The sequence below is a fragment of the Corylus avellana genome, chromosome 6 (genome assembly GCF_965113065.1).
Source record: "Corylus avellana chromosome 6, dhCorAvel1.hap1.2, whole genome shotgun sequence".
NCBI classification, from domain to species: domain Eukaryota; kingdom Viridiplantae; phylum Streptophyta; class Magnoliopsida; order Fagales; family Betulaceae; genus Corylus; species Corylus avellana.
In genome coordinates, this window is record NC_142495.1 from 12,756,651 (window position 1) to 12,765,286 (window position 8,636).

An 8,636-nucleotide genomic window follows, 5' to 3' on the forward strand; every position below is an offset into this window, starting at 1 on the left:
CCCTCATGAGACTTCACTCGTCCTCTAGAGATGCCTAGGGGTTTAGAAAGCTTGTTGCATATGCTAAATGCAATCGTCTCTCCCACGATAGTAGACTTATGTTTCATGCTTTGATTTTGTTTTTCATTTTATTTTGCTAAGGGACTAGAAAAATGTAAGTTTGCGGATATTTGATGAGTGCCAAATATTGTATATATGGGCCCCCTTAATTTACATTTGTTAAGCCTTTAGTTTTGTTATTTTTTGATGTTTCTGTTAGTTTAGTTTTGGGGCCTAAGAGTTCTACAGGTTGTTAAGAGAAAACTACGGCTTTAAGGTGACAATTGCAAGAAAGTAGGAAACAAGAGAAATTCTAGAAGTAGGATCGAGCGCATAGTACCACGCTCAAGAGCATCTGCGCTCGAGCGCACCCTTACATTTACCCAAGCAAGCTGCGCCCATGCGCTACACTACGCTGCAGAAGCCCTGAAAAATTCTCGAGTACGCTCGAGCGCACCTAGTGTGCAATCTAGCGCACTTAGGCTGACCTGGCAGCACCAAAGCCCTAGGTTTTTAGTATTTATAGCATTCTTTTCTTTTGTAAAATACGTTGGAGGCGCCATTCAGAGAATATTTTTGACTTTTTGTCATTCTTGAGCTCTAAGTACGTTTCTTTTGTAAGTTTATTCAATTTTATGTTTTCAATTGAATTTATCATGTTGTTTTTAGTCATAAGAGGCTAAAACCTTCAACTAAGATTGAAAATGAAGACTCGTCATTGAGTGGTAATTTCATTCTCGTTGTTTTATTCATACAATTGTGATTTTTAATAAAGTGTTGTTTCATTCCAATTCAATTAGTTGATTAATTTCTTTTAATTGAATGTTTGATTATTAATTGTAAAAATATTGGATATTCGATGTGTTTCACCCGACGGACACATCGAATCATTTGATTGAAATCGAATATACATTGTGATTCTTTAATCAGATGGATACATTAGATGATTTGATTTCAGTTGCATATTCTTTGTGATTTGTTAAATGTTTGGATTCATCGGATGTTTTAATATGCATTCTTATAGAACATAGAACAATGCATAGGGCTTATGTGTTTGTCAGTAGTATAAGTAAAACACGAGAATGGATTGTTGTGATTTGGTTAGGTGAATTCTAGAAACCTTAGTGATTTTATTCATTTGATTTACAATCATTTTTAATTTAGGTTTCCTTTTTGTAAAATCACACAAAAATTTGGAACTAGGTTAAGATATTATTGACTTAGATAGAAATTGACTTTCACGATGCAATTCCCTATGAATTCAACCTTGCACTTGCATAAACTATATTGCAAATGACTCGTGACCTTGCGAGTACTTTTAAAACTCACAACAGTATTTATAGGCCAGAAAAGCTAAGGGTGCTACCAACTATTTTGAAAAGTAGCAGACGTTCGGTACTATTGGGGCGTACGTCCAGTACTATTTATTCAACAGTCCAAAGGGTGCATCGTACGTACAGTCATTAACTATTGGTCAACTCAAAAGTAGCGTACATCCAGTGGTCCCCTGGCATATGTTCGGTACTAGAGACAAGAGCATACGTACTGTACTACTGGGCGTACGTATGGTCAGAAAGGGATGGGCTTGGTTTTTGCCTCAAAACTTCTAGGAATCTTGGTTATGTGTATGGGCTTAGGTCTTTTTCTTATTAAACCTTGTTCTAAATATAATATTTTAATCGCTCTTTGTAGAAAACCTTTTAGTAAAGACGATTGTTTTCTTGGGGTATTACAATAACATTATCGTTTTGCATTAGTACGCACCCTAATCCCTTCTTAGAGGCGACACTATAGAGTATGAAATTACCAGATCCCGTAGGTAAAGCCAGCACATGAGCAATTATCAAGCGCTTCTTCAGCTCTTGAAAACTCTTCTTGCACCCGTCCATTCAAACATAGCGAGCGTTCTTAGTCAGTCCAGTAAAAGGTCCTGATAGCTTTAAGAACCCCTCGATGAAGCGTCAATAGTAACCAGCGAGTCCTAAGAAACTCTGAATCTCAAATACACAGGTTGGCCTAGTCCACTCCACTACCGCCTTAACCTTCTCCGGGTCGACCGCTACACCTTCACCAGAAATCACGTGTCCTAAGAAAGACACGCTATCTAGCCAAAACTTGCACTTCTTGAGTTTAGCATAGAGGTGCTCCCTTTGAAGCCTCTCTAATGCCTTCTATAGATGCTCTTCGTGCTCCTCTGGCATCTTTGAGTAGATCAAGATGTCGTCAATGAAAACCACGATGAACTGGTCCAAGTAGTCATGGAAGACTTTGTTCATCTTGTCCATAAAGACAGCTGGCGCGTTAGTCAACCAAAAAGACATAACTAAGAACTCGTAATGTCCATAATGAGTCTTAAAGGCTATCTTAGGAATATCCTATTCCTTCACCCCCACTTGGTGATAACCTGAACACAAGTTAATCTTAGAGAATACGGGCGCTCCTTCCAGCTGATCTAACAGGTCGTCAATCCTTGTCAAAGGGTACTTGTTCTTAATTGTGACCTTGTTCAACTCGCGATAGTCGATGCACATTCTCATCGACCCATCCTTCTTCACAAACAGCACCGGCGCTCCCCCCCGGTGATGAGCTAGGGCGGATGAACCTCTTATCCAATAGCTCTTGCAAGTGTTCCTTCAGCTCTCTCAACTCCGACGATGCCATCCTATAGGGTGCCTTTGACATAGGATTGGTGCTTGGCACGCACTCAATTCCAAACTCTTCTTCCCTCAGGGGTGGCAATCCAGCATAGTTTGTTGAGAAGACATCTGGAAAGTCCCCCACCCCTACCTCCTTCATCGAGGCAATGACAAACTCCAAAAATGCTTGTCCTCCTCCTAGAATAAGCTTCTTGGCCCGAACGGCCGAAATAGTGGGAGGTAAAGACCTCACCCGTGATCCAACAAACATGACTTCTCTTTCTCCCTATAGTCGAAGCGAAACTTCCTTCCGAGCTCAGTCGATCTGTAGAATGCTTCACTAGCCAATCCATCTCGATAATAACATTGTAACTATTCATAGAAAGAACAAATAAGTTTGTGGGAAGTACTCTTCCACAGATGCTCTCAAGGCATCCACAAACTGCACGCTAACAGACTACAGTTTTGCATATAGGGGTAGCTACAACATGACTGGTTTCCAAAGTTCGTACTACAAGTCTAGATAGTCTTACAGCCATGATAGATACGAAAGAGTGGGTAGCCCCTGAATCAAACAAAACTGAAGCCTCAAATCCAAGTATAGGGATAGTTTCTGTCACCACTTCAAATCCCCCTTTCGTTTCTCCCGGAATAAGCGAGTAGACTCGCGCTGGCGCCAAAGCCTCTGAGTATTCCCCAACTGAGAAATTGCCTTGCCTACACAATCCTTGCTGAAATGACCAAACTGGCCACACCGGTAACATGTCCTGGCACCCATCCTATAAAGTCCCCAGTGAACCCTATTGCACTTCCGGCACAACTCTGACGTGTGACCTTTTTGCTGCTGGGCCTAGGAGATATTCGGGGCACATCCTTGTGGCCTTTGGGGTGGATAACTTCCTACCGCCATCCTCTTAGCTGGCCCAACTCCTCCAGACAAAGTACCAGGTCCTTGAGCCCTTCTCTTCTGGTCCGCGTACTCTACCGCATTCTCCTTCCGACTCTCCTCGTAGATTGAAGCCCGATCAACAAGTTGGGAGAAATTGCGGATGTCAAAGCAGGTCATCATGGTCCGAATACGAGTGTTCAGACCCTGCTCGAACTTCTTGCCTTCTTCTCCTCATCCGGGATAAGGTACATACTGAATTGTGATAGTTGTAGAAACTCCGCGGCGTACTCAATCTCCGACATCCTTCCCTGGACCAAGTCCATGAATTCTCGTTCCTTCGCCTCCTGTATGACCCTGGGAAAGAAGTGTTGATTGAACGCATGCTTGAAGATGGCCCACGTAATGAAGATCTCCGATCCTAACTCAGTGACGGGTACCACCTTCTCGTCCTGCCACCAGCGCTTGGCCTCTCATGTCAGCTTATAAGCAGCGTATACCACCTTCTGCTCATTAGTACACGTAGTGGTAGTCAGTAGCTCCTCCATATCATTCATCTAGTTCTTTTGACACTAATATGATCACTAGTCACGTTAAAACTATCAGAGTGATGACTACAGAAGTCCTTCAGAGAACAACCAGGCCTTGCAGCTGGCTACCTTGCCACCCTATCTCGGTCCAAGGCCGATACTAACTGGCCAATTGCGTCCATCACTTGATCTCTTCCTGGAGGCGCAGCCTCCTAGACTGGAATTTCTACAGGCTCTAGGTGAACGTCGTCCTCAACATTCCCAATCTCCGATTGTTGGGTTCCTTCGGCACAGCATTCTCTACAATGGAAAGTAGAGTTAGAACCAAGTGACCAACCTAAGGGCTAAGTCAACTAGCCCATTCTCTGGTGTGATCATTGCCTAGGCTTTCTTTCCTTCTATCCTGCAATTTTTAGAGCATAAGGCTTTCATAACAACTGTAATGCCCCGTGAAAATCAATTAACTAGTAATTGACTACATGGTTTGCCTCCCAGCCTTATTCCTCAAGGGACAAGACTCAGGGATCTTAACCTCTCCTAAAAAAGAGAATAAAGCGGAAGACATTAAACTACATGAATAGAAAGTAATAACTAAATACCATAATTATAACCACTAAAGGAAAGATAAACACCATCACAAAAATAGATCCTCAAATGTACTGGTCAATAGACCCATCATCAAAATATATCTTACAGACCAAAAGATCACTGTCTGGAAATAATATAACAAGATCAACTTCTAATCTTGAGTAATGCTAACATGATGACAATCTTGATCATCTCCGCCCGTATGGTTCCTCCATTATCCCACATGGACTTCAGCCATACCGGTTTCATATCTTCAAAAATGACCTGAGTCAGGTCCTAACAACCACCATGATTTGGTCCGAAGGCATCCTCCTCTACGCTAGCTAAACCGCGCAATTATACATAATGGAAGGGAAAAAATAAAAGGGGTAAGTCCAAAGACTTAGTGAGTAATAATGCACACAATACTTATGTCATTTAGTGATGAACTCCGTTTGGTAAAATATGCAACATTTTAGGTATGACAGGTATCCATGAATGCAATATAGATATAATACATGCTATAATCATGAGAATCAGTGATAGGTAAACGGTATGGTCTGCCCAAGATATTACCACTTCTCAGCAGGGTTGGTGCTGTCCCGAACTACCTGTAATACAATGCCGGTGCCCCAACCATTGTATGCTACCTTCCATAACACTAGTAGCCTGACTGAGTCTGACCTCGAGTGGCCCACGTTACTAATGATGTACGTCCTGTAGTGACCGCCCGTTAAGGTTGTACCAGTCACGAAACAACCATTGGATCCAAGGCCCATATAACACACATTTTACCATAAAATTAACATGTATATTAAGCCCATGATCGTTATCCCACACGTACTAGTGTACCGTGTCATACGATGCAATTAGTATTGTCCATATTTTACATGCATTTTTACAAGTCTCAACGCCATTATCTTGTTAAGTAGCACATTTTCGCAAATGATAGAGTTCATGGTGTAGCAAAGTGTATATCATGAGGGTTGTAAATATGCATGTTTGATACATAAAATAATCGTGCAATACGAGAAAATAACTTGTGAACATTATATGAGTTAGAACTCACCTAAGTTGTATAAATCCTTAGAAAAGTCTTCTAAAGGATCCGGGTTATCCAAATCTGTGGAAAACCTAACATTAGTCCTAAGTCCAACTAAAACAAACCTAGAACACGAAAACAGTGGTCGTAGGATGCTCGGCCAAAATGGCGTTCCCTAGAACCTCTTTGGGCGAGCGCTCGGCCCCTAGGGTCGAGCGTTCGGCCAGTGAGGTTTAGCTAGAACCTCATTTGGTCCAAATGCTTCCCAAGCCTCCTCGACTGGTCCTAAGGCTACAAAAAGGGTTTCTAACACCTCCTAACCAAAACAATGTCTCCAAGCAACAAGATTATGTCTAATGGAAAGGAAAAGCTTATAACAAGATTAAAGCTTAAACTTCTAGATTCTAATGACTATGCTACTATAAAACAAGAAGCTAGCATAATAACCTAATAAAATCACCAAGGAAAGGCAATGGTTACCTCAACACAGCAAGCTCTCCAAGAAGACCTCATTCTTCTCCAAAAACACTCACAAACCTCACAAACTCTCAAAAATTAAACAAGCATGATTTCTCTAGGGCTATAAGAGCAGAATGAGCTGTAGAGGGCGTGGGAGGGGAGTATTTATAGGAGGAGGGTATATGATAAGATCTAGCGTTTATCAAAATTTGCCAATTTCAAAAGAAAATAAACACAACATTTAAAGTTTTCTTTGCATCTTGTGCCCTTATAGAAAAAGTCTATGTCAATTCATTGCGAAAAAATGTGAAATACCTACAGAATTTAAACTCAAAATTAAAATTATTGGATTAGTTTGGATTGTGTGTGTATAATAAAAAGAAATGTTTCATGTTCTCTAATCTAAAAGATATATTCCATATCAAACGCTCAAAATATTTTCGAAATTTTTCACTTTTATATTTTGTTATCCGTTATTTTAAAGAGAACTTCACTTTAGCACTTGATGTTTCAGCTTTTTTGTAATCATATCTCTAAAATTTTAAAATTTGTAATGTTGGGTCGCTAAGTTTAAAAACTTTGCAATCTCGTCTCTCCCGTCAAGATTTAGAGTTAAATTAAATAATTAATTGGTGAAATGTCCCTAATACCTCTCTTAAATTTATAAAATTACAAATATTCTAATTAAATAATTAAGGAAAGTCTACGTATCTCCTTCAAACTACTACCAAATTGACAATGTCCTCCCTCCCCCCCCCCCCAAAAAAAAAATTTAATGGGGAGAATGTACTCCTCAAAATACCAAAAATTTGACAATGTCCCCCCCAAGGCTAGCAAAAAGATAAAAAAGACCATAATTTTTTGTCAATAAGACAAAAATATCCTTATAATTTTTTTTTTAAAAAAAAAAGATTAATTTTTTTCTTTAACAAAAATTATTTTTTAAAATAAAAATTTACACTCCCTCTTTCTTTTTCTTTTTTAATTTTTAGTTTTATTTTTAATTTTTGAATTTTCTATTTTAATTTTATTAAGGATATTTCGTCATTAAGTGGGACATTGACAATTTTTGGTAGTTTGAAGGGAATATTGTCACAATTGAAAGTTTGAAAATTACATTATTAATTAGGTGGTAGTTTGAGGAAGGTACGTGGACTTTCCCGTAAATAATTTTAAAAGAAAGCCATGACCAGCTTAGCAATGTGGGTCACCCACAACTATGGAATAATTTTAGAAATCCCTCTTGTATCACTTTTGTGTCCCTTTAAAAATGAAGTGGCTTTTAAAATCATCTTTGATCAAAATCCAATAATGATCAATTACAAGCTCAATAATGATTTTAAAAATCATATCATTTTTGGAGGGACACAAAAGTGACATAAGAGTGACTTATAGCATTACTCCACAGCCATGACCCACATGGTTAAGTTGGCCATGGAATATTTTCATTTTTTTATTATTTTTTTTTTTTACGTAAGAGTATTTTAGAAATTTTTATATCTTCCGTTAAGATTTAACAGAAAATCCTAACAAGATGGGTGATATTACAAATTTTTTAAACTTGACGATCTAATATTTCAAATTTTTAAACTTTTGAGGTATGATTGCAAAAACACTCAAATATTTATAGGGCAAGCAAAGTTTTTTTTTTTTTTTTTTTTTAAACTAAAGATAACTGGCAAATAAAAGTGGAAACTTTCAAAAATATTTTGAGCGTTAGATCAGAGAACATTACATTTCTTTCCACTATACACCAAACCAAGAGTTGCAGACCTGATCGCTTCCCTTCCACATGCATAGTACCTCTTTTTAATTCAATTTAAAATTCATTAATCTGTAATGAATTAATGCGGCCCAAACAATGAACAGGAAGACCAAAAGGTGTCCATAGGTATTGTGATTCTTCATTTCCCAGGACTATGATGTATTTATTTACGTACCCATCGATCAAGTAGAACTGTTACATCAGTCTCTTCTTCTGCTTACATTGTAAGTTTGCTTGGCTCTTCTACTTAACAGTCTAAAAGTTTGCTCTCTTTTATGCCTTGTTTGTTAAAAAGGTTAAAGCTCTTATCCTTGCATTGTAAGTTTCCTCTCTTTCATGCCCTTTTGCACGAAGGAGGTTAGGAGGATTTTTTATTTAAAAAAGTATTTCTAATGTAACATAAAAGAAAAAAGAAGAAGAAAAAAAAAAAACTGTTTGTGTTTTGTGTTTTTGTTGTTTATTAATGTTTTTTTGTTTTGAGGAGAAAAGCTTGTGTCACAAGTATAGGACAGAGCAAAGACAGAATAAGATACCGTTATTCAAGGAAGAAATGCAAGAATTAAAGGTAGTTGCAGACCCTCGTATACAAGCATGAGACATTCTCTAATTACTTTCATTTGACTTGAAGTCAATGTCTTCTTTCAAAATCATTGCTTTTTTTTTTTTTTTTTTTTTTTTTAATATTTTATTTGGTCAATTCGTTTAGGTCTAC